Here is a 23,313-nt window from a genome sequence, read left to right as displayed (position 1 = left end):
TCGGTCTACTCATGCCTTAGAAGCCAGTGACGCGCCCCATGACGATTATGTCGACTCGGACACCGACGCTCACCCGGGCTATGATTATGAGGGTGACCATGACCATGCCCCTTCCGATTATCTAAGTTATGGCCTCACCCTCCATCCACAGGTTTCACAAGACGGAAACCTTACGGTACATACCGTTCAATCACGGTACGAGTCTGATGAGCTCTATGACGAGATTTATATCTACAATCAACCAACCACGTTCAAGGTCGACACTGGCTCACAAGTGAACATTATCACGAAAACCATTTACGATGCCTTACCACATCAACCGTCGTTGCACATGCCAAAGCACCGCGTTACGTCATATTCTGGTCACACTGTTCCCATTACGGGGATGACGAGCCTCCCGTGCACCTCTCACACTGCTGCCTGCTCCTGTCAATTTTAGGTCACCGATGAGGACCGCACTCCTATATTGGGCGCACAAGCTTCGCTCGCCCTTGGGCTTATCAATCACATCGACCGACCCCTTGGTCCCCCGCCTCGACTTCAGACGATGGAACTGCGCACTCAGGGTGACGACAACACCTTCACTCCGGCTGCAGTCATGGCGCAGTATCCCATGCTTTTTGACACCTTAGGCCAACTTCCTGGACGCCACTCTATCGAAACACTGCCGAATGTCACGCCATCCATCTCCGCAGCCCATCATATACCTCTCCATTATCGTACCCAGACCCAACATGTGCTTTCTCGTATGCAAAAGGAGGGCATTATTGTCCCAGTCTCTGAACCGACAGAATGGGTACACCCTATGGTGGTGGTACCCAAACCGGATGGCACGGTACGCATCTGCCTGGATCCTCGCAAACTAAATCTGGCCATAAAGCGCCGACCCTATCCGCTGCCAACGCCAAAAGAAATATTTGCGGAACAACAGGGCTCGAATATTTTCACGGTCCTCGATGCCAAAAGCGTTTTCTGGCAAATTGTGTTGACTGAAGACAGCTCGAGGCTGTGCACCTTTGCCACGCCTTGGGGTCGTTTCCGCTATACGAGGCTGCCATATGGAATCGTCACGGCCACAGAATACTTTCAATGTGTCATGCGCACCATATATCCAACTTCGGAGTTCCCCAATGTACACATTTCGACCGATGACTTTCTTATCGCCTCAGTTGATGTTGCCTCCAACGCCCGGATGTTGTTGCAGGTTTTGGAGCGCGCCAAGGAACACGGCCTCCAGTTTAGCTCATTCAAAATCCAACTTGCGATACCCCAGGTCACGTACTTAGGTCATGTCATAAGTGCACGTGGCGTACACGTGGATCCCAAAAAAGTCAAGGCCATCTGCTCATTACCACCCCCCGCGGACAAGAAGGCTCTCCAATGGTTCTTGGGGATGATCAATTATGTGGCCAAATTCTTACCAGAGGCAACGTCTGATACGGCACCACTCAGGCTCCTGTTAAAACCAGAAATAGCGTTCGTGTGGGAGTCCCATCACCAATCACACTATGATCACATCAAAGCCCTCTTATCTACCACACCAGTCTTCGCTTTCTACAATCCGGCCAGGCCAAGTGTCATCTCCGTGGATGCCAGTCAGAGTGTCATCGGAGCGGCTTTGCTACAGGATTCCCATCCAGTCGAATAAACGTCGACAGCCTTCACACCAACACAGCGTCGCTATTCGCAAATCGAAAAGGAACTGCTGGGTGTAGTGTTTGCGTGCGAACACTTCCATTTCTACATCGCAGGCGCTACAGCTACTGTGCAAACTGACCATAAACCCATCATCGCGATTGTTAAGGATTTGATTAAGCGAAGCAACGTGATAATATTGAAACATTTATTACCGATAAAAGATTACACGCGTGGTATTGATTCTAAGTTGTCATGTTGGTATCTCCGGCCGAGCTGCCGTCGTCGTTAACTTCACTCCACATGAAAGTTCGCTTATCACATATTTCCTTATCAGTATTGTCTATTCCGTCTATTATTAACCTATCGGTTAAGTCTATTATTAGTCTATTATTTAAGGTCTATTATGATCCCAACATCATTTCCCCCTTTTTTTTCTTTTTTTTTTTATTATCTATAAACTAAATATCGCGCGCGGTTTATGTATGCGAGTTGAGCGTCTTGGTCCGGTATCTATGTCGTGATGGATATGGGTTGTCGGCTCGCTTGGTTTTTGTGGATTTAGCGACGTTGCTGGCCCGTGACAGTTTGGAATAGTTTCTGTCCCACTAGCTGCATTTCCTGTTGTGTTTGGTTGAATGGTTCCGCCGATACGGTGTCCATGATCTAAATTGTCTGTTATATGGGTCGTGGTGTCCTCATCAGAATCCATTCGATTGAGGGGTGATAGTGATGTAGTATGACTAGGCATAGGTGGACCCTCTTCCTCTTCAGATCGGATGGTTCCTTGAAAACGTAATTGATTTACGTGCCGGCGGATGGTCGCTCCAGAATTAGTTTTGATGGTGTACATAACGCGACCTTTCCGACCGATAATGTGGCCGGTTATCCATTTTTCACCTTTACCAAAATTTCGGGCGTATACTTGTTGTCCTTCGTGTGCGTCGAAGTCGTGAATTTTATTTTCTTCGCTCGCCTTGTTTTGGTCCGGGTGAAATTGGACAAGAGATGTCAAAACGGGGCGATTGAACATTCTTTCGGCGGGAGATGGGCCGCCGTTGAGGGGTGTTCTCCTGTAGTTTGTCAGTATCCGGGAAATTCGCCATTCCAACGAACCGTCGGCCGTCCTTGAGAAATTCCGTTCCGTAGGCTAATCCACCTGTCATTTTCTGCAGAGTCCGTTTGACGGTTTGGACGGATCGTTCGGCTTGGCCGTTGGATGCGGGGTGGTAAGGTGCCGTTGTGACGTGAGTGACGCCGTAGTTCTTGGTAAATTCGCGAAACTTCTCGCTAGTGAAACACGGGGCGTTATCCGAAATTAATAGCGGAATTATTCCGAAACGTGACATATGTTGTCGTAAATCCGGTTTGGTTTTGAACCTTTATGGGCATATGTAATGGATCGGTACAGCACCAATATCATTCCCATCATGGATGGTATTTAAACCATCATTATTCCCATCATGGATGTTTCTTAACCCGTTATTATTCCCACCATGGAAGTTATTTAACCCGTTATTATTCCCATCATGTATGTTGTTTTAACCGTTATTATGCCTATCATGGATGATATTTTAACCGTTAATATTTCCATCGTGGATATTTTTTAAACCGTTATTATTCCCATCATGGATGTTTTTAAATCGTTATTATTCCCATAATCGATGATATTTTAACCGTTATTATTCCCATCATGGATATTTTTAAACCGTTATTATTCCCATCATGGATGTTTTTTAAACCGTTATTATTCCCATAATCGATGATATTTAACCATTATTATTCCCATCATGGATTTTTTTTTTAAACCGTTATTATTCCCATCATGGATGATATTTATACCCTTTATGATGAAAGCTACATTAACATCTCGATTGCCTTGTAAACATAATCCTCTCGTTTCACCCCAACTATATTCATAGTAGCTAGAAACTGATTACGACCGGACCTTTCAATAATCTGATGGCCACCATGAAGCTTTATTTTAGCTTGAAATCTTAACCCGATTATTTTAATGTATATTTGACTCACGGCTCACTCAGAACCGTTAATGTCTCTTCATTACAGAGACGAATAACAAAACCCATATTTTTATTCACCTCGGGCCTCAATTGTCTACTCTTTGATTCTCTACGCCTGGGAGTCGTGGCGTACTCCTGTAATCCAGCCTCTTGGAAGCTAGAATGGAGTTAATCGACAAAGCATAAGCCTTCGCGTTCTTTTTGTATTATCTAATGCTAGGATTATTCTATATACAGATGTAGTAAAGCTCAAGTAATATATAAACAACCATTTCAAATAATGATATTTAAGAATATCCTTGAAATATCAAAATGAAACAGAGCTTTAAATTACGGAAATATTTCCAATAAATCACTTTATATTACGAAAAAAGAAAATATTGAGGTTTTGTAAGATTTCTTTACACAAGCGAACTGCCAACGCGGTGCGTTAGTAGCAACGGAAAGACACACAGAAAAACACATATACTGCTCTTTAACTCTTTCTGTATTAATTTTGAATTGAGAAACCAGATTATCTTAAATTCTAAAATAAATATAATTAATATTATATATTTTCTTCGTTAGTTATTCACTTTATTGAGCGTTGCATCATTTTAATTAAGAATAATTAGACATTCTTGATGGACTTGACTAATATTGACGTTTGAAATGAAGGATACGCCTACTGTTTCGCCCTACTCAAATCGATAGTATATAAATGTTTCAAATCTCAGGTATTGATAAGAACAGTGCAATTGCGTGAACTTTTGGTGGAAGCCCACCAGTGGGAGGCTAGACGTTTCTCGAAACCCTAACCGGTCGCCGCGTATGTCTTAACCTTAACGATGACTATGGAGATAGAAGCCAGTACGTACAGACTGGTGTCCATGTGGGAAGGACAAAAGACCGGATGATGGTGGTGTTTAGAAGCCAGTAAGTACAGACTGGTGTCCATGTGGGAAGGACAAAAGACCGGATGATGGCGGTGTTTAGAAGCCAGTAAGTACAGACTGGTGTCCATGTGGGAAGGACAAAAGAGCGGATGATGGTGGTGTTTAGAAACCAGTAAGTACAGACTGGTGTCCATGTGGGAAGGACAAAAGACCGGATGATGGTCGTGTATAGAAGCCAGTAAGTACAGACTGGTGTCCATGAGGGATGGACAAAAACAAGAAGTTGGTAGTGTTAGACAGACAATGGAGTAATAGTCAGTGTAAGATTAATACAATTTTACAAATGTCCGGGAACTGTATATGCGGTTCGGAAATTGATAACACATTTGCTCCGATTTGCAAACTGAGAACGCGGTCCCCTGGGGTGTAACAACAGACACACACCTCGAAATTAGGACCTCTCCGTGACATAATTCACTCGGAGTGGTAATAAAAAATAAATAGTAAAATGTTTCATTAAAAGTTGGGAAACCAAATAAACGTCTCGGAGTTGAGACGAGGGCGCACTCGTTCAAACAATAATTTACTTTCTAAACACAGGTCCATTAGACAATGAGAAAAACTGGAAATACATAGTTCAAATTTGGCGAGCTATTGCCAAGGGCATTTGTAAAGGTTAAAGCGTGTAATCATTTTCTATGTATCTTCAATTCTAATGCGAACCTAATATATATCACTTAAATGTGGATTTAAGTTTCGGCTCACTCTGAACCGTAAATACCTCCTAAAAGAGGACACGAAACAAGGTCAATTTTCGTTTTATCTAAGGCATATTATTTCATAGACCCAATCGTTTCAATACTGGGGAAAAAGAAGTATTAACATACACATTACAAGTTACACTTTACGTTTACACTATATATAAATGTAGTAAAGCTGAATTAAATATTAAACACCAAATTTGAAATGTTAATATCAAAAGATGTTCTTGAATATTGACATGAAACAGAGTTTTATACCTACACAACTACTAAAAGAATCGTAATGCCGAAAAATATTTAAAATAGTTCCATTAAATATTCTGCAAAAAGAAAATGTTACTGTTTTGTAAGAGATCTTTTCATCCTACTCGCTTGATATTAACATTGATATGCGGGTAGTGTTTCGATTCAGATGCAATCTTCATTACTCGTTCTATATAAACTCTCACTTGTGTCATTCCAAAGAAAGAAGTTTATCTTAAATAATTAAATAACTGTAACTGATATTAAATATTTTAATCGTCAGTAATTTACGTTAATTATAGTTAAGTCGGTTTATGAAACTTAATTCCTAAAATAATTTTAAACATAGCTATCTTTAACGTTATACTTGTAGGGATCACCTATATCAGAACTTTTGTAAATTTAGGGTATATAAGACCATTGATTCACACTTTGGAATAAGAAAATGCGCAATTGCGTGAACCATTGGTGGAAGCCCTGCCATTGGTTGGCTAGACGTTTATCTTAACCCTAGCCCCTCGCCGCGTACATTTTAAGCCTAACGACGATGATGGAGTAGAAGCCAATTTTGCAGAGACAATAATAACAGATTATTGTGTTTGTGGTGTACACTAAAGGCGAGTGCACAGTGTTGTTGTTAGAATCCATTAAAAAGCGGTTGGCATTGGGTGAAACAATGGCGGTTAGACAGCAGATGAAGGTGCAACGGATAGTTAATGATTGGCGATAAATAAGATGGATAAAGCAAGGAAGTAAAATTTTCTGAATTTCTGTATACTGCGAACTCGGTCCGGAAATTGCGAACACGTTAGCTCCGATTTGCCAACTGCGAACACGGTGACAGACAGACAGAGACACAGACAGACAGACACACACAGACACGTCCAGTGTAATACCTCTCCGTGACGTCTCGGAGAAGAAAAAAACTGTGGCTGTGTCAACAGTTTAAATTTAAACTAATGTGCCAACGTTTCAATTTTATGCTTGTTATGGGACAGAATAAAAATTGTTAACTATTTTTAAACCAAATTTTACCCATATAGCCTAATTTTCCATTATCAAACCTAATATGGAATATAGAAAAATGTTTAACTATGTTTATACCATATTTTAACCATATATCCTGACTTTCCATAACCAAACCATATATGGAATAGAGAAAAAATGGTTAAATATTTTTAAACCAAATTCGAACCATATATCCAACTTTCCATTATCAAACCATATATGGAATGGTCAAAAGTTTTTAACATAAACCATTTCTTAACCAAATTTTAACCACTTATCCTAACATGCCATTATCTAAACATATATGGAATATTCAAACATTTAAGATAAACCATTCATACACCATCAATGGTTTGCCAATCAAAGCGAACCATAATCACACCATTGTCTAGCTAAATTTAAACCATTAATGGTGCAGCGGGAGAGGATATACTCTTTTTATACCATCTATGAACCATTATTTTTAACAGTGTAGGAGTCGACAGTGATCAGCAGATATCTGTTCTCTATGGGTCCAGCAAAATCAACGTGCACCCTTCGCCATGGAGCAGACTCTTGCGGCCAAGGGGAAAACTGTTTCGCTGGCATAGTTGCGTGACTTCTGCATGTTTCGCACGTTTTTGATAGTTCCTCGAGTTCTGCGTCAATGCCCGGCCACCACACCTTTGATCGCGCTATTTCCTTTATGGATCGTGACCCTTGATGTGTACTGTGGAGGTCGGTTTTGACCAATTGACGGAGCGACGCGGGAACAATATCTCTGTTGCCTATCAGAAGTATGTTGTCTGCCGTAGATATGTCGAGCTCTCGACGATAATATTTTTTAAAGTCTTCGGACAAAGACGCGGACTTCTTGGGCCAGCCTTCTCTGGTGTATTTGGCGACTGTCTGGAGCAGCGGGACGTTCATGGTTGCTTCTCGCATGGCGTGTGCGTCAATTGAGCCTTTGTCTCCGGCGCGGATCAAAAATACCAGCTCAGTCGGTAGTGGTGGTTCGGTGTCAGGCGTTGGAAGAGGTAACCGGCTCAAGGCGTCCGCGTTTCCATGTAAACAGCCCTTTTTGAACATGATCTTGTAATCCTACGCCGACAAAATTAACGCCCATCTTTGTAAACGCGCTGCAGCCATCGGTGGAATTGGTTTATTTTCCGAAAAAATTGTGGTGAGTGGTTTATGGTCCGTAAAGAGTGTGAACTGCTTGCCCAACAGATAGTCGCGGAAACGCGTGACGCCGAAGATGATGGATAATGCTTCACGTTCTATCTGTGGATAGTTCTTTTCTGCGGAGTTCAATGTGCGAGAAGCAAACGCAATTGGTCTTTCGATGCCGTCGATTATGTGAGATATAACTGCGCCCAGGCCGACAGGCGATGCATTGCATGCCAAGATGATTTCTTTCGTTGGGTAAAACAAAATTACTACGTCGGATGACTGAATTACGCGTTTTGCGACTTCAAATGTGTTTTGTTCTTTGAGGGACCATTTCCATTCGGTGTCTTTATTCAGTAGTTCGTACAATGGTGAAAGTAACGTGGCGGAATCCGGAATGAAGCGAGAGTAATAGTTTATGAGGCCGAGAAATGACCTTAACTCTTCTAACGTTCTAGGTGCAGGTGCATTCTTGATGGCATTAAGTTTTTCCTCTTGCGGGTGCAATCCGTCGGCGTCCAAGCGATAGCCGAGAAAATTTATTGATGATTTCATAAACTGGCATTTTTCTCGGTTCAACTTGAGCCCGGCGTCTTTAAAAGTTTGAAAAATTCTTCCCAATTTTTCTAACAGGTCCAGGTCGTTCACACCACCGACAACCACGTCGTCTTGGAAGGGATGGGTTGAAGTGTGGTCTTGTAATAATGTTTCCATATGTCTTTGGAATATCGCCGACGAAGAGGACACGCCGAAGGGGAGGCGATTGTAACGGTAAAGACCCTTTGTCGTGTTAATAACAACATAGTTTTTTGATGTGTCGTCCAGTTCCGGTTGGTTGTAGGCGTTACGCATGTCAATGCGGGCGAATACCTTACTGCCAGCCAGCTTCGCAAATATATCGTCCACCCTGGGCAGAGGATATGTTTCAGTGTCTATGATTTTGTTGATGGTGACTTTGAAGTCACCGCATATTCGTACACTCTTGTTTTTCTTTCGTAATGGAACGATAGGAGTGGCAAAATTAGCAAATGGAATTGGGGTTATGATGCTGTCGTTCTCTAGGCGTCGCAGTTTTTCTTCAACGTCGGCCTTCAGGTGAAAGGGTACCGATCGGGCCTTATAGAAAACCGTCAAACGGACTCTGCAGAAAATGACAGGTGGATTAGCCTACGGAACGGAACCTCTCAAGGACGGCCTATTAAAATAAAACGACGGTTCGTTGGAATGGCGAATTTCCCGGATACTGACAAACTACAGGAGAACACCCCTCAACGGCGGCCCATCTCCCGCCGAAAGAATGTTCAATCGCCCCGTTATGACATCTCTTGTCCTATTTCACCCGGACCAAAACAAGGCCAGCGAAGAAAATAAAATTCACGATTTCGACGCACACGAAGGACAACAAGTATACGCCCGAAATTTTGGTAAAGGTGAAAAATGGATAACCGGCCACATTATCGGTCGGAAAGGTCGCGTTATGTACACCATCAAAACTAATTCTGGAGCGACCATCCGCCGGCACGTAAATCAATTACGTTTTCAAGGATCCATCCGATCTGAAGAGGAAGAGGGTCCACCTATGCCTAGTCATACTACATCACTATCACCCCTCAATCGAATGGATTCTGATGAGGACACCACGACCCATATAACATACAATTTAGATCATGGACACCGTATCGGCGGAACCATTCAACCAAACACATCAGGAAATGCAGCTAGTGGGACAGAAACTATTGCAAACTGTCACGGGCCAGCAACGTCGCTAAATCCAAAAAAACCAAGCGAGCCGACAACCCATATCCATCACGACATAGATACCGGACCAAGACGCTCGACTCGCATACATAAACCGTGCGCGATATTTAGTTTATAGATAATAAAAAAAAGAAAGAAAAGGGGGAAATGATGTTGGGATCATAATAGACCTTAAATAATAGACTAATAATAGACATAACCGATAGGTTCATAATAGACATAATAGACAGTACTGATAAGGAAATATGTGATAAGCGAACTTTCATGTGGAGTGAAGTTAACGACGACGGCAGCTCGGCCGGAGATACAAACATGACAACTTAGAATCAATACCACGCGTGTAATCTTTTATCAGTAATAAATGTTTCAATATTATCACGTTGCTTCGCTTAATCAAATCCTTAACAATCGCGATGATTGGTTTATGGTCAGTTTGCACCGTAGCTGTAGCGCCTGTGATGTAGAAATGGTAGTGGTTGCACGCAAACACTACACCCAGCAGTTCCTTTTCGATTTGCGAATAGCGACGCTGTGTTGGTGTGAAGGCTGTCGACGTGTATTCGACTGGATGGGAATCCTGTAGCAAAGCCGCTCCGATGACACTCTGACTGGCATCCACAGAGATGACACTTGGCCTGGCCGGATTGTAGAAGGCGAAGACTGGTGTGGTAGATAAGAGGGCTTTGATGTGATCATAGTGTGATTGGTGATGGGATTCCCACACGAACGCTATTTCTGGTTTTAACAGGAGCCTGAGTGGTGCCGTATCAGACGTTGCCTCTGGTAAGAATTTGGCCACATAATTGATCATCCCCAAGAACCGTTGGAGAGCCTTCTTGTCCGCGGGGGGTGGTAATGAGCAGATGGCCTTGACTTTTTTGGGATCCACGTGTACGCCACGTGCACTTATGACATGACCTAAGTACGTGATCTGGGGTATCGCAATATGGATTTTGGATGAGCTAAACTGGAGGCCGTGTTCCTTGGCGCGCTCCAAAACCTGCAACAACATCCGGGCGTTGGAGGCAACATCAACTGAGGCGATAAGAAAGTCATCGGTCGAAATGTGTACATTGGGGAACTCCGAAGTTGGATATATGGTGCGCATGACACATTGAAAGTATTCTGTGGCCGTGACGATTCCATATGGCAGCCTCGTATAGCGGAATCGACCCCAAGGCGTGGCAAAGGTGCACAGCCTCGAGCTGTCTTCAGTCAACACAATTTGCCAGAAAACGCTTTTGGCATCGAGGACCGTGAAAATATTCGAGCCCTGTTGTTCCGCAAATATTTCTTTTGGCGTTGGCAGCGGATAGGGTCGGCGCTTTATGGCCAGATTTTGTTTGCGGGGATCCAGGCAGATGCGTACCGTGCCATCCGGTTTGGGTACCACCACCATAGGGTGTACCCATTCTGTCGGTTCAGAGACTGGGACAATAATGCCCTCCTTTTGCATACGAGAAAGCACATGTTGGGTCTGGGTACGATAATGGAGAGGTATATGATGGGCTGCGGAGATGGATGGCGTGACATTCGGCAGTGTTTCGATATAGTGGCGTCCTGGAAGTTGGCCTAAGGTGTCAAAAAGCATGGGATACTGCGCCATGACTGCAGCCGGAGTGAAGGTGTCGTCGTCACCCTGAGTGCGCAGTTCCATCGTCTGAAGTCGAGGCGGGGGACCAAGGGGTCGGTCGATGTGATTGATAAGCCCAAGGGCGAGCGAAGCTTGGGCGCCCAATATAGGAGTGCGGTCCTCATCGGTGACATAAAATTGACAGGAGCAGGCAGCAGTGTGAGAGGTGCACGGGAGGCTCGTCATCCTCGTAATGGGAACAGTGTGACCAGAATATGACGTAACGCGGTGCTTTGGCATGTGCAACGACGGTTGGTGTGGTAAGGCATCGTAAATGGCTTTCGTGATAATGTTCACTTCTGAGCCAGTGTCGACCTTGAACGTGGTTGGTTGATTATAGATATAAATCTCGTCATAGAGCTCATCAGACTCGTACCGTGATTGAACGGTATGTACCGTAAGGTTTCCGTCTTGTGAAACCTGTGGATGGAGGGTGAGGCCATAACTTAGATAATCGGAAGGGGCATGGTCATGGTCACCCTCATAATCATAGCCCGGGTGAGCGTCGGTGTCCGAGTCGACATAATCGTCATGGGGCGCGTCACTGGCTTCTAAGGCATTAGTAGACCGACAGACGGAAGCCCAGTGACCACGAGCATTGCACTTCAAGCATGTGGTGTTTCGAGCAGGGCAAGGTCTGGATGAGTGAGGTCTGCCGAAAGAGCTCAGTTGGGAGAGCGTTAGACTGAAGATCTAAAGGTCCCTGGTTCGATCCCGGGTTTCGGCAACAAGAAAAGCTTTTGGGTCGTATACATTAAAGTAAACTGTTTTCCTATGCAAAGTTTCCCTGGTTGCGTGAAAAAGAGCCGAAATACCTCAGTTGGGAGAGCGTTAGACTGAAGATCTAAAGGTCCCTGGTTCGATCCCGGTTTCGGCCATATGAAATCTTTTTGGGTCGTGTATCTTAAAGTAAATTATTTCCAAAGGAAAGTTTCCCTGGTTGCATGAACAAGAGCCGAAATAGCTCAGTTGGGAGAGCGTTAGACTGAAGTTCTAAAGGTCCCTGGTTCGAGCCCGGGTTTCGGCAACAAGAAAGGCTTTTAGGTCGTATACATTCAAGTAAACTATTTTCCTATGCAAAGTTTCCCTGGTTGCGTGAAAAAGAGCCGAAATAGCTCAGTTGGGAGAGCGTTAGACTGAAGATCAAAAGGTCCCTTGTTCGATCCCGGGTTTCGGCAATATGAAATCTTTTTGGATCGTGTATCTTAAAGTAAATTATTTCCAAATGAAAGTTTCCTTGGTTGCATGAAAAAAAGCCGAAATAGCTCAGTTGGGAGGGCGTTAGACTGAAGATCTAAAGGTCCCTGGTTCGATCCCGGGTTTCGGCAACATGAAAGGCTTTTGGGTCCTATACATTAAAGTAAAATGTTTTCCTATGCAAAGTTTCCCTGGTTGCAGGAAAAAGAGCCGAAATAGCTCAGTTGGGAGAGCGTTAGACTGAAGATCTAAAGGTCCCTGGTTCGATCCCGGGTTTCGGCAACAAGAAAGGCTCATGGTTCGTATACATTAAAGCAAACTGTTTTCCCAAGCAAAGTTTCCCTGGTTGCGTGAAAAGAGCCGAAATAGCTCAGTTGGTAGAGCGTTAGACTGAAGATTTAAAGGTCCCTGGTTCGATCCCGGGTTTCGGCAACAAGAAAGGCTTTTGGGTCGTATACATTAAAGTAAACTGTTTTCCTATGCAAAGTTTCCCTGGTTGCAGAAAAAAGAGCCGAATTAGCTCAGTTGGGAGAGCGTTAGACTGAAGATCTAAAGGTCCCTGGTTCGATCCCGGGTTTCGGCAATATGAAATCTTTTTGGGTCGTGTATCTTAAAGTAAATTATTTCCAAAGGAAAGTTTCCCTGGTTGCATGAAAAAGAGCCGAAATAGCTCAGTTGGGAGAGCGTTAGACTGAAGTTCTAAAGGTCCCAGGTTCGAGCCCGGGTTTCGGCAACGAGAAAGGCTTTTGGGTCGTATACATTCAAGTAAACTGTTTTCCTATGCAAAATTTCCCTGGTTGCGTGAAAAAGAGCCGAAATAGCTCAGTTGGGAGAGCGTTAGACTGAAGACTTAAAGGTCCCTGGTTCGTTCCCGGGTTTCGGCAACACGAGTGGTTTTTGGGTCGTGTATCTTTAAGTAAATTATTTGCTTCAGTAAAGTTTCCCTGTTTGCATGAAATAGAGCCGAAATAGCTCAATTGGGAGAGCGTTAGACTGAAGATCTAAAGGTCCATGGTTCGATCCCGGGTTTCGGCAATATGAAATCTTTTTGGATCGTGTATCTTAAAATAAATTATTTCCAAAGGAAAGTTTCCTGGTTGCATGAAAAAGAGCCGAAATAGCTCAGTTGGGAGAGCGTTAGACTGAAGTTCTAAAGGTCCCTGGTTCGAGCCCGGGATTCGGCAACAAGAAAGGCTTTTGGGTCGTAGACATTAAAGTAAACTGTTTTCCTATGCAAAGTTTCCCTGGTTGCGTGAAAAAGAGCCGAAATAGCTCAGTTGGGAGAGCGTTAGACTGAAGATCTAAAGGTCCCTGGTTCGATCCCGGGTTTCGGCAACAAGAAAGGCTTTTGGGTCGTATACATTAAAGTAAACTGTTTTCCTATGCAAAGTTTCCCTGGTTGCAGAAAAAAGAGCCGAATTAGCTCAGTTGGGAGAGCGTTAGACTGAAGATCTAAAGGTCCCTGGTTCGATCCCGGGTTTCGGCAATATGAAATCTTTTTGGGTCGTGTATCTTAAAGTAAATTATTTCCAAAGGAAAGTTTCCCTGGTTGCATGAAAAAGAGCCGAAATAGCTCAGTTGGGAGAGCGTTAGACTGAAGTTCTAAAGGTCCCAGGTTCGAGCCCGGGTTTCGGCAACGAGAAAGGCTTTTGGGTCGTATACATTCAAGTAAACTGTTTTCCTATGCAAAATTTCCCTGGTTGCGTGAAAAAGAGCCGAAATAGCTCAGTTGGGAGAGCGTTAGACTGAAGACTTAAAGGTCCCTGGTTCGTTCCCGGGTTTCGGCAACACGAGTGGTTTTTGGGTCGTGTATCTTTAAGTAAATTATTTGCTTCAGTAAAGTTTCCCTGTTTGCATGAAATAGAGCCGAAATAGCTCAATTGGGAGAGCGTTAGACTGAAGATCTAAAGGTCCATGGTTCGATCCCGGGTTTCGGCAATATGAAATCTTTTTGGATCGTGTATCTTAAAATAAATTATTTCCAAAGGAAAGTTTCCTGGTTGCATGAAAAAGAGCCGAAATAGCTCAGTTGGGAGAGCGTTAGACTGAAGTTCTAAAGGTCCCTGGTTCGAGCCCGGGATTCGGCAACAAGAAAGGCTTTTGGGTCGTAGACATTAAAGTAAACTGTTTTCCTATGCAAAGTTTCCCTGGTTGCGTGAAAAAGAGCCGAAATAGCTCAGTTGGGAGAGCGTTAGACTGAAGATCTAAAGGTCCCTGGTTCCATCCCGGGTTTCGGCAATATGAAATCTTTTTGGGTCGTGTATCTTAAAGTAAATTATTTCCAAAGAAAAGTTTCCCTGGTTGCATGAAAAAGAGCCGAAATAGCTCAGTTGGGAGAGCGTTAGACTGAAGTTCTAAAGGTCCCGGGTTCGAGCCCGGGTTTCGGCAACAAGAAAGGCTTTTGGGTCGTATACATTCAATTAAACTGTTTTCCTATGCAAAATTTCCCTGGTTGCGTGAAAAAGAGCCGAAATAGCTCAGTTGGGAGAGCGTTAGACTGAAGACTTAAAGGTCCCTGGTTCGTTCCCGGGTTTCGGCAACACGAGTGGTTTTTGGGTCGTGTATCTTTAAGTAAATTATTTGCTTCAGTAAAGTTTCCCTGTTTGCATGAAATAGAGCCGAAATAGCTCAATTGGGAGAGCGTTAGACTGAAGATCTAAAGGTCCATGGTTCGATCCCGGGTTTCGGCAATATGAAATCTTTTTGGATCGTGTATCTTAAAATAAATTATTTCCAAAGGAAAGTTTCCTGGTTGCATGAAAAAGAGCCGAAATAGCTCAGTTGGGAGAGCGTTAGACTGAAGTTCTAAAGGTCCCTGGTTCGAGCCCGGGATTCGGCAACAAGAAAGGCTTTTGGGTCGTAGACATTAAAGTAAACTGTTTTCCTATGCAAAGTTTCCCTGGTTGCGTGAAAAAGAGCCGAAATAGCTCAGTTGGGAGAGCGTTAGACTGAAGATCTAAAGGTCCCTGGTTCAATCTCGGGTTTCGGCAATATGAAATCTTTTTGGGTCGTGTATCTTAAAGTAAATTATTTCCAAAGAAAAGTTTCCCTGGTTGCATGAAAAAGAGCCGAAATAGCTCAGTTGGGAGAGCGTTAGACTGAAGTTCTAAAGGTCCCGGGTTCGAGCCCGGGTTTCGGCAACAAGAAAGGCTTTTGGGTCGTATACATTCAATTAAACTGTTTTCCTATGCAAAGTTTCCCTGGTTGCGTGAAAAATAGCCGAAATAGCTCAGTTGGGAGAGCATTAGACTGAAGACTTAAAGGTCCCTGGTTCGATCCCGGGTTTCGGCAATATGAAATCTTTTTGGATCGTGTATCTTAAAGTAAATTATTTCCAAATGAAAGTTTCCCTGGTTGCGTGAAAAAGAGCCGAAATAGCTCAGTTGGGAGAGCGTTAGACTGAAGACTTAAAGGTCCCTGGTTCGTTCCCGGGTTTCGGCAATATGAAATCTTTTTGGATCGTGTATCTTAAAGTTATATATTTGCTTCAGTAAAGTTTCCCTGTTTGGACGAAAGAGAGCCGAAATAGCTCAGTTGGGAGATCGTTAGACTGAAGATCTAAAGGTCCATGGTTCGATCCGGCTTTCGGCAATATGAAATCTTTTTGGATCGTGTATCTTAAAGTAAATTATTTCCAAAGGAAAGTTTCCTGGTTCCGTGAAAAAAAAGCCGATATAGCTCAGTTGGGAGAGCGTTAGACTGAACATCTAAAGGTCCCTGGTTCGATCCCGGGTTTCGGCAACACGAGTGGTTTTTGGGTCGTGTATCTTTAACTAAATTATTTGCTTCAGTAAAGTTTCCCTTTTTGCATGAAAGAGAGCCGAAATAGCTCAGTTGGGAGAATGTTAGACTGAAGATCTAAAGGTCCATGGTTCGATCCCGGGTTTCGGCAATATGAAAGCTTTTTGGATCGTGTATCTTAAAGTAAATTATTTGCTTCAGTAAAGTTTCCCTTTTTGCACGAAAGAGAGCCGAAATAGCTCATTTGGGAGAGCGTTGAACTGAAGATCTAAAGGTCCCTGGTTCGATTCCGGGTTTCGGCAATATGAAATCTTTTTGGATCGTGTATCTTAAAGTAAATTATTTGCTTCAGTAAAGTTTCCCTGTTTGCACGAAAGAGAGCCGAAATAGCTCATTTGGGAGAGCGTTGAACTGAAGATCTAAAGGTCCCTGGTTCGATTCCGGGTTTCGGCAACACGAATGGTTTTTGGGTCGTGTATCTTTAAGTAAATTATTTGCTTCAGTAAAGTTTCCCTGTTTGCATGAAACAGAGCCGAAATAGCTCAGTTGGGAGAGCGTTAGACTGAAGATCTAAAGGTCCATGGTTCGATACCGGGTTTCGGCAATATGAAATCTTTTTGGATCGTGTATCTTAAAATAAATTATTTCCAAAGGAAAGTTTCCTGGTTGCATGAAAAAGAGCCGAAATAGCTCAGTTGGGAGAGCGTTAGACTGAAGTTCTAAAGGTCCCTGGTTCGGGCCCGGATTTCGGCAACAAGAAAGGCTTTTGGGAGTATACATTCAAGTAAACTGTTTTCCTATGCAAAGTGTCCCTGGTTGCGTGAAAAAGAGCCGAAATGGCTCAGTTGGGAGAGCATTAGACTGAAGATCTAAAGGTCCCTGGTTCGATCCCTGGTTTCGGCAACAAGAAAGGCTTTTGGGTCGTAGACATTAAAGTTAACTGTTTTCTTATGCAAAGTTTCCCTGGTTGCGTGAAAAAGAGCCGAAATAGCTCAGTTGGGAGAGCGTTAGACTGAAGTTCTAAAGGTCCCAGGTTCGAGCCCGGGTTTCGGCAACGAGAAAGGCTTTTGGGTCGTATACATTCAAGTAAACTGTTTTCCTATGCAAAATTTCCCTGGTTGCGTGAAAAAGAGCCGAAATAGCTCAGTTGGGAGAGCGTTAGACTGAAGACTTAAAGGTCCCTGGTTCGTTCCCGGGTTTCGGCAATATGAAATCTTTTTGGATCGTGTATCTTAAAGTAAATTATTTGCTTCAGTAAAGTTTCCTTGTTTGGACGAAAGAGAGCCGAAATAGCTCAGTTGGGAGAGCGTTAGACTGAACATCTAAAGGTCGCTGGTTCGATCCCGGGTTTCGGCAACACGAGTGTTTTTTGGGTCGTGTATCTTTAAGTAAATTATTTGCTTCAGTAAAGTTTCCCTGTTTGCATGAAATAGAGCCGAAATAGCTCAATTGGGAGAGCGTTAGCCTGAAGATCTAAAGGTCCATGGTTCGATCCCGGGTTTCGGCAATATGAAATCTTTTTGGATCGTGTATCTTAAAATAAATTATTTCCAAAGGAAAGTTTCCTGGTTGCATGAAAAAGAGCCGAAATAGCTCAGTTGGGAGAGCGTTAGACTGAAGTTCTAAAGGTCCCTGGTTCGAGCCCGGGTTTCGGCAACAAGAAAGGCTTTTGGGTCGTAGACATTAAAGTAAACTGTTTTCCTATGCAAAGTTTCCCTGGTTGCGTGAAAAAGAGCCGAAATAGCTCAGTTGGGAGAGCGTTAGACTGAAGATCTAAAGGTCCCTGGTTCCATCCCGGGTTTCGGCAATATGAAATCTTTTTGGGTCGTGTATCTTAAAGTAAATTATTTCCAAAGAAAAGTTTCCCTGGTTGCATGAAAAAGAGCCGAAATAGCTCAGTTGGGAGAGCGTTAGACTGAAGTTCTAAAGGTCCCGGGTTCGAGCCCGGGTTTCGGCAACAAGAAAGGCTTTTGGGTCGTATACATTCAATTAAACTGTTTTCCTATGCAAAGTTTCCCTGGTTGCGTGAAAAATAGCCGAAATAGCTCAGTTGGGAGAGCATTAGACTGAAGACTTAAAGGTCCCTGGTTCGATCCCGGGTTTCGGCAATATGAAATCTTTTTGGATCGTGTATCTTAAAGTAAATTATTTCCAAATGAAAGTTTCCCTGGTTGCGTGAAAAAGAGCCGAAATAGCTCAGTTGGGAGAGCGTTAGACTGAAGACTTAAAGGTCCCTGGTTCGTTCCCGGGTTTCGGCAATATGAAATCTTTTTGGATCGTGTATCTTAAAGTAAATTATTTCCAAAGAAAAGTTTCCCTGGTTGCATGAAAAAGAGCCGAAATAGCTCAGTTGGGAGAGCGTTAGACTGAAGTTCTAAAGGTCCCGGGTTCGAGCCCGGGTTTCGGCAACAAGAAAGGCTTTTGGGTCGTATACATTCAATTAAACTGTTTTCCTATGCAAAGTTTCCCTGGTTGCGTGAAAAATAGCCGAAATAGCTCAGTTGGGAGAGCATTAGACTGAAGACTTAAAGGTCCCTGGTTCGATCCCGGGTTTCGGCAATATGAAATCTTTTTGGATCGTGTATCTTAAAGTAAATTATTTCCAAATGAAAGTTTCCCTGGTTGCGTGAAAAAGAGCCGAAATAGCTCAGTTGGGAGAGCGTTAGACTGAAGACTTAAAGGTCCCTGGTTCGTTCCCGGGTTTCGGCAATATGAAATCTTTTTGGATCGTGTATCTTAAAGTAATATATTTGCTTCAGTAAAGTTTCCCTGTTTGGACGAAAGAGAGCCGAAATTGCTCAGTTGGGAGATCGTTAGACTGAAGATCTAAAGGTCCATGGTTCGATCCGGCTTTCGGCAATATGAAATCTTTTTGGATCGTGTATCTTAAAGTAAATTATTTCCAAAGGAAAGTTTCCTGGTTGCGTGAAAAAAAAGCCGATATAGCTCAGTTGGGAGAGCGTTAGACTGAACATCTAAAGGTCCCTGGTTCGATCCCGGGTTTCGGCAACACGAGTGGTTTTTGGGTCGTGTATCTTTAACTAAATTATTTGCTTCAGTAAAGTTTCCCTTTTTGCATGAAAGAGAGCCGAAATAGCTCAGTTGGGAGAATGTTAGACTGAAGATCTAAAGGTCCATGGTTCGATCCCGGGTTTCGGCAATATGAAAGCTTTTTGGATCGTGTATCTTAAAGTAAATTATTTGCTTCAGTAAAGTTTCCCTGTTTGCACGAAAGAGAGCCGAAATAGCTCATTTGGGAGAGCGTTGAACTGAAGATCTAAAGGTAACTGGTTCGATTCCGGGTTTCGGCAACACGAATGGTTTTTGGGTCGTGTATCTTTAAGTAAATTATTTGCTTCAGTAAAGTTTCCCTGTTTGCATGAAACAGAGCCGAAATAGCTCAGTTGGGAGAGCGTTAGACTGAAGATCTAAAGGTCCATGGTTCGATACCGGGTTTCGGCAATATGAAATCTTTTTGGATCGTGTATCTTAAAATAAATTATTTCCAAAGGAAAGTTTCCTGGTTGCATGAAAAAGAGCCGAAATAGCTCAGTTGGGAGAGCGTTAGACTGAAGTTCTAAAGGTCCCTGGTTCGGGCCCGGATTTCGGCAACAAGAAAGGCTTTTGGGAGTATACATTCAAGTAAACTGTTTTCCTATGCAAAGTGTCCCTGGTTGCGTGAAAAAGAGCCGAAATGGCTCAGTTGGGAGAGCATTAGACTGAAGATCTAAAGGTCCCTGGTTCGATCCCTGGTTTCGGCAACAAGAAAGGCTTTTGGGTCGTAGACATTAAAGTAAACTGTTTTCTTATGCAAAGTTTCCCTGGTTGCGTGAAAAAGAGCCGAAATAGCTCAGTTGGGAGAGCGTTAGACTGAAGTTCTAAAGGTCCCAGGTTCGAGCCCGGGTTTCGGCAACGAGAAAGGCTTTTGGGTCGTATACATTCAAGTAAACTGTTTTCCTATGCAAAATTTCCCTGGTTGCGTGAAAAAGAGCCGAAATAGCTCAGTTGGGAGAGCGTTAGACTGAAGACTTAAAGGTCCCTGGTTCGTTCCCGGGTTTCGGCAATATGAAATCTTTTTGGATCGTGTATCTTAAAGTAAATTATTTGCTTCAGTAAAGTTTCCTTGTTTGGACGAAAGAGAGCCGAAATAGCTCAGTTGGGAGAGCGTTAGACTGAACATCTAAAGGTCGCTGGTTCGATCCCGGGTTTCGGCAACACGAGTGGTTTTTGGGTCGTGTATCTTTAAGTAAATTATTTGCTTCAGTAAAGTTTCCCTGTTTGCATGAAATAGAGCCGAAATAGCTCAATTGGGAGAGCGTTAGCCTGAAGATCTAAAGGTCCATGGTTCGATCCCGGGTTTCGGCAATATGAAATCTTTTTGGATCGTGTATCTTAAAATAAATTATTTCCAAAGGAAAGTTTCCTGGTTGCATGAAAAAGAGCCGAAATAGCTCAGTTGGGAGAGCGTTAGACTGAAGTTCTAAAGGTCCCTGGTTCGAGCCCGGGTTTCGGCAACAAGAAAGGCTTTTGGGTCGTAGACATTAAAGTAAACTGTTTTCCTATGCAAAGTTTCCCTGGTTGCGTGAAAAAGAGCCGAAATAGCTCAGTTGGGAGAGCGTTAGACTGAAGATCTAAAGGTCCCTGGTTCCATCCCGGGTTTCGGCAATATGAAATCTTTTTGGGTCGTGTATCTTAAAGTAAATTATTTCCAAAGAAAAGTTTCCCTGGTTGCATGAAAAAGAGCCGAAATAGCTCAGTTGGGAGAGCGTTAGACTGAAGTTCTAAAGGTCCCGGGTTCGAGCCCGGGTTTCGGCAACAAGAAAGGCTTTTGGGTCGTATACATTCAATTAAACTGTTTTCCTATGCAAAGTTTCCCTGGTTGCGTGAAAAATAGCCGAAATAGCTCAGTTGGGAGAGCATTAGACTGAAGACTTAAAGGTCCCTGGTTCGATCCCGGGTTTCGGCAATATGAAATCTTTTTGGATCGTGTATCTTAAAGTAAATTATTTCCAAATGAAAGTTTCCCTGGTTGCGTGAAAAAGAGCCGAAATAGCTCAGTTGGGAGAGCGTTAGACTGAAGACTTAAAGGTCCCTGGTTCGTTCCCGGGTTTCGGCAATATGAAATCTTTTTGGATCGTGTATCTTAAAGTAAATTATTTCCAAAGAAAAGTTTCCCTGGTTGCATGAAAAAGAGCCGAAATAGCTCAGTTGGGAGAGCGTTAGACTGAAGTTCTAAAGGTCCCGGGTTCGAGCCCGGGTTTCGGCAACAAGAAAGGCTTTTGGGTCGTATACATTCAATTAAACTGTTTTCCTATGCAAAGTTTCCCTGGTTGCGTGAAAAATAGCCGAAATAGCTCAGTTGGGAGAGCATTAGACTGAAGACTTAAAGGTCCCTGGTTCGATCCCGGGTTTCGGCAATATGAAATCTTTTTGGATCGTGTATCTTAAAGTAAATTATTTCCAAATGAAAGTTTCCCTGGTTGCGTGAAAAAGAGCCGAAATAGCTCAGTTGGGAGAGCGTTAGACTGAAGACTTAAAGGTCCCTGGTTCGTTCCCGGGTTTCGGCAATATGAAATCTTTTTGGATCGTGTATCTTAAAGTAATATATTTGCTTCAGTAAAGTTTCCCTGTTTGGACGAAAGAGAGCCGAAATTGCTCAGTTGGGAGATCGTTAGACTGAAGATCTAAAGGTCCATGGTTCGATCCGGCTTTCGGCAATATGAAATCTTTTTGGATCGTGTATCTTAAAGTAAATTATTTCCAAAGGAAAGTTTCCTGGTTGCGTGAAAAAAAAGCCGATATAGCTCAGTTGGGAGAGCGTTAGACTGAACATCTAAAGGTCCCTGGTTCGATCCCGGGTTTCGGCAACACGAGTGGTTTTTGGGTCGTGTATCTTTAACTAAATTATTTGCTTCAGTAAAGTTTCCCTTTTTGCATGAAAGAGAGCCGAAATAGCTCAGTTGGGAGAATGTTAGACTGAAGATCTAAAGGTCCATGGTTCGATCCCGGGTTTCGGCAATATGAAAGCTTTTTGGATCGTGTATCTTAAAGTAAATTATTTGCTTCAGTAAAGTTTCCCTGTTTGCACGGAAGAGAGCCGAAATAGCTCATTTGGGAGAGCGTTGAACTGAAGATCTAAAGGTCCCTGGTTCGATTCCGGGTTTCGGCAATATGAAATCTTTTTGGATCGTGTATCTTAAAGTAAATTATTTGCTTCAGTAAAGTTTCCCTGTTTGCACGAAAGAGAGCCGAAATAGCTCATTTGGGAGAGCGTTGAACTGAAGATCTAAAGGTCCCTGGTTCGATTCCGGGTTTCGGCAACACGAGTGGTTTTTGGGTCGTGTATCTTTAAGTAAATTATTTGCTTCAGTAAAGTTTCCCTGTTTGCATGAAACAGAGCCGAAATAGCTCAGTTGGGAGAGCGTTAGACTGAAGATCTAAAGGTCCATGGTTCGATCCCGGGTTTCGGCAATATGAAATCTTTTTGGATCGTGTATCTTAAAATAAATTATTTCCAAAGGAAAGTTTCCTGGTTGCATGAAAAAGAGCCGAAATAGCTCAGTTGGGAGAGCGTTAGACTGAAGTTCTAAAGGTCCCTGGTTCGGGCCCGGATTTCGGCAACAAGAAAGGCTTTTGGGAGTATACATTCAAGTAAACTGTTTTCCTATGCAAAGTGTCCCTGGTTGCGTGAAAAAGAGCCGAAATGGCTCAGTTGGGAGAGCGTTAGACTGAAGATCTAAAGGTCCCTGGTTCGATCCCTGGTTTCGGCAACAAGAAAGGCTTTTGGGTCGTAGACATTAAAGTAAACTGTTTTCTTATGCAAAGTTTCCCTGGTTGCGTGAAAAAGAGCCGAAATAGCTCAGTTGGGAGAGCGTTAGACTGAAGATCTAAAGGTCCCTGGTTCGATCCCGAGTTTCGGCAATATGAAATCTTTTTGGGTCGTGTATCTTAAAGTAAATTATTTGCTTCAGTAAAGTTTCCCTGTTTGGACGAAAGAGAGCCGAAATAGCTCAGTTGGGAGAGCGTTAGACTGAAGATCTAAAGGTCCCTGGTTCGATTCCGGGTTTCGGCAACACGAGTGGTTTTTGGGTCGTGTATCTTTAAGTAAATTATTTGCTTCAGTAAAGTTTCCCTGTTTGCATGAAAGAGAGCCGAAATAGCTCAGTTGGGAGAGCGTTAGACTGAAGATCTAAAGGTCCATGGTTCGATCCCGGGTTTCGGCAATATGAAATCTTTTTGGATCGTGTATCTTAAAATAAATTATTTACAAAGGAAAGTTTCCTGGTTGCATG

General features: G+C 43.2%; 16 non-coding genes across 16 annotated transcripts; all 16 read left to right on the top strand.

Moving 5' to 3' along the window:
* The first annotated feature begins 12,037 nt into the window (after positions 1–12,037).
* TRNAF-GAA (transfer RNA phenylalanine (anticodon GAA)) lies at positions 12,038–12,110 on the top strand. The gene has a single exon. It is a non-coding gene; the product is annotated as a tRNA-Phe (tRNA).
* Positions 12,111–12,338: 228 nt separating this feature from the next.
* Positions 12,339–12,411, top strand: TRNAF-GAA (transfer RNA phenylalanine (anticodon GAA)). The gene has a single exon. It is a non-coding gene; the product is annotated as a tRNA-Phe (tRNA).
* Positions 12,412–12,489: 78 nt separating this feature from the next.
* On the top strand, positions 12,490–12,562 carry TRNAF-GAA (transfer RNA phenylalanine (anticodon GAA)). The gene has a single exon. It is a non-coding gene; the product is annotated as a tRNA-Phe (tRNA).
* A 77-nt stretch (positions 12,563–12,639) lies between these two features.
* Positions 12,640–12,712, top strand: TRNAF-GAA (transfer RNA phenylalanine (anticodon GAA)). The gene has a single exon. It is a non-coding gene; the product is annotated as a tRNA-Phe (tRNA).
* An 830-nt stretch (positions 12,713–13,542) lies between these two features.
* On the top strand, positions 13,543–13,615 carry TRNAF-GAA (transfer RNA phenylalanine (anticodon GAA)). The gene has a single exon. It is a non-coding gene; the product is annotated as a tRNA-Phe (tRNA).
* Positions 13,616–15,948: 2,333 nt separating this feature from the next.
* TRNAF-GAA (transfer RNA phenylalanine (anticodon GAA)) lies at positions 15,949–16,021 on the top strand. Its single transcript has one exon. It is a non-coding gene; the product is annotated as a tRNA-Phe (tRNA).
* Positions 16,022–16,851: 830 nt separating this feature from the next.
* TRNAF-GAA (transfer RNA phenylalanine (anticodon GAA)) lies at positions 16,852–16,924 on the top strand. Its single transcript has one exon. It is a non-coding gene; the product is annotated as a tRNA-Phe (tRNA).
* Positions 16,925–17,604: 680 nt separating this feature from the next.
* Positions 17,605–17,677, top strand: TRNAF-GAA (transfer RNA phenylalanine (anticodon GAA)). The gene has a single exon. It is a non-coding gene; the product is annotated as a tRNA-Phe (tRNA).
* A 1,280-nt stretch (positions 17,678–18,957) lies between these two features.
* On the top strand, positions 18,958–19,030 carry TRNAF-GAA (transfer RNA phenylalanine (anticodon GAA)). The gene has a single exon. It is a non-coding gene; the product is annotated as a tRNA-Phe (tRNA).
* Positions 19,031–19,709: 679 nt separating this feature from the next.
* Positions 19,710–19,782, top strand: TRNAF-GAA (transfer RNA phenylalanine (anticodon GAA)). Its single transcript has one exon. It is a non-coding gene; the product is annotated as a tRNA-Phe (tRNA).
* A 680-nt stretch (positions 19,783–20,462) lies between these two features.
* On the top strand, positions 20,463–20,535 carry TRNAF-GAA (transfer RNA phenylalanine (anticodon GAA)). The gene has a single exon. It is a non-coding gene; the product is annotated as a tRNA-Phe (tRNA).
* Positions 20,536–21,815: 1,280 nt separating this feature from the next.
* Positions 21,816–21,888, top strand: TRNAF-GAA (transfer RNA phenylalanine (anticodon GAA)). Its single transcript has one exon. It is a non-coding gene; the product is annotated as a tRNA-Phe (tRNA).
* A 531-nt stretch (positions 21,889–22,419) lies between these two features.
* TRNAF-GAA (transfer RNA phenylalanine (anticodon GAA)) lies at positions 22,420–22,492 on the top strand. Its single transcript has one exon. It is a non-coding gene; the product is annotated as a tRNA-Phe (tRNA).
* Positions 22,493–22,718: 226 nt separating this feature from the next.
* TRNAF-GAA (transfer RNA phenylalanine (anticodon GAA)) lies at positions 22,719–22,791 on the top strand. Its single transcript has one exon. It is a non-coding gene; the product is annotated as a tRNA-Phe (tRNA).
* Positions 22,792–23,020: 229 nt separating this feature from the next.
* On the top strand, positions 23,021–23,093 carry TRNAF-GAA (transfer RNA phenylalanine (anticodon GAA)). The gene has a single exon. It is a non-coding gene; the product is annotated as a tRNA-Phe (tRNA).
* Positions 23,094–23,171: 78 nt separating this feature from the next.
* Positions 23,172–23,244, top strand: TRNAF-GAA (transfer RNA phenylalanine (anticodon GAA)). The gene has a single exon. It is a non-coding gene; the product is annotated as a tRNA-Phe (tRNA).
* Positions 23,245–23,313: the final 69 nt, after the last annotated feature.

The sequence above is a fragment of the Phalangium opilio genome, unplaced genomic scaffold (assembly GCF_054372755.1).
Source record: "Phalangium opilio isolate 3A_F unplaced genomic scaffold, DU_Popi_V2 ptg000038l_1, whole genome shotgun sequence".
Taxonomy (NCBI): domain Eukaryota; kingdom Metazoa; phylum Arthropoda; class Arachnida; order Opiliones; family Phalangiidae; genus Phalangium; species Phalangium opilio.
Note: the sequence above shows the minus strand (reverse complement) of the source record. Positions and strands in the feature narration are given on the sequence as shown.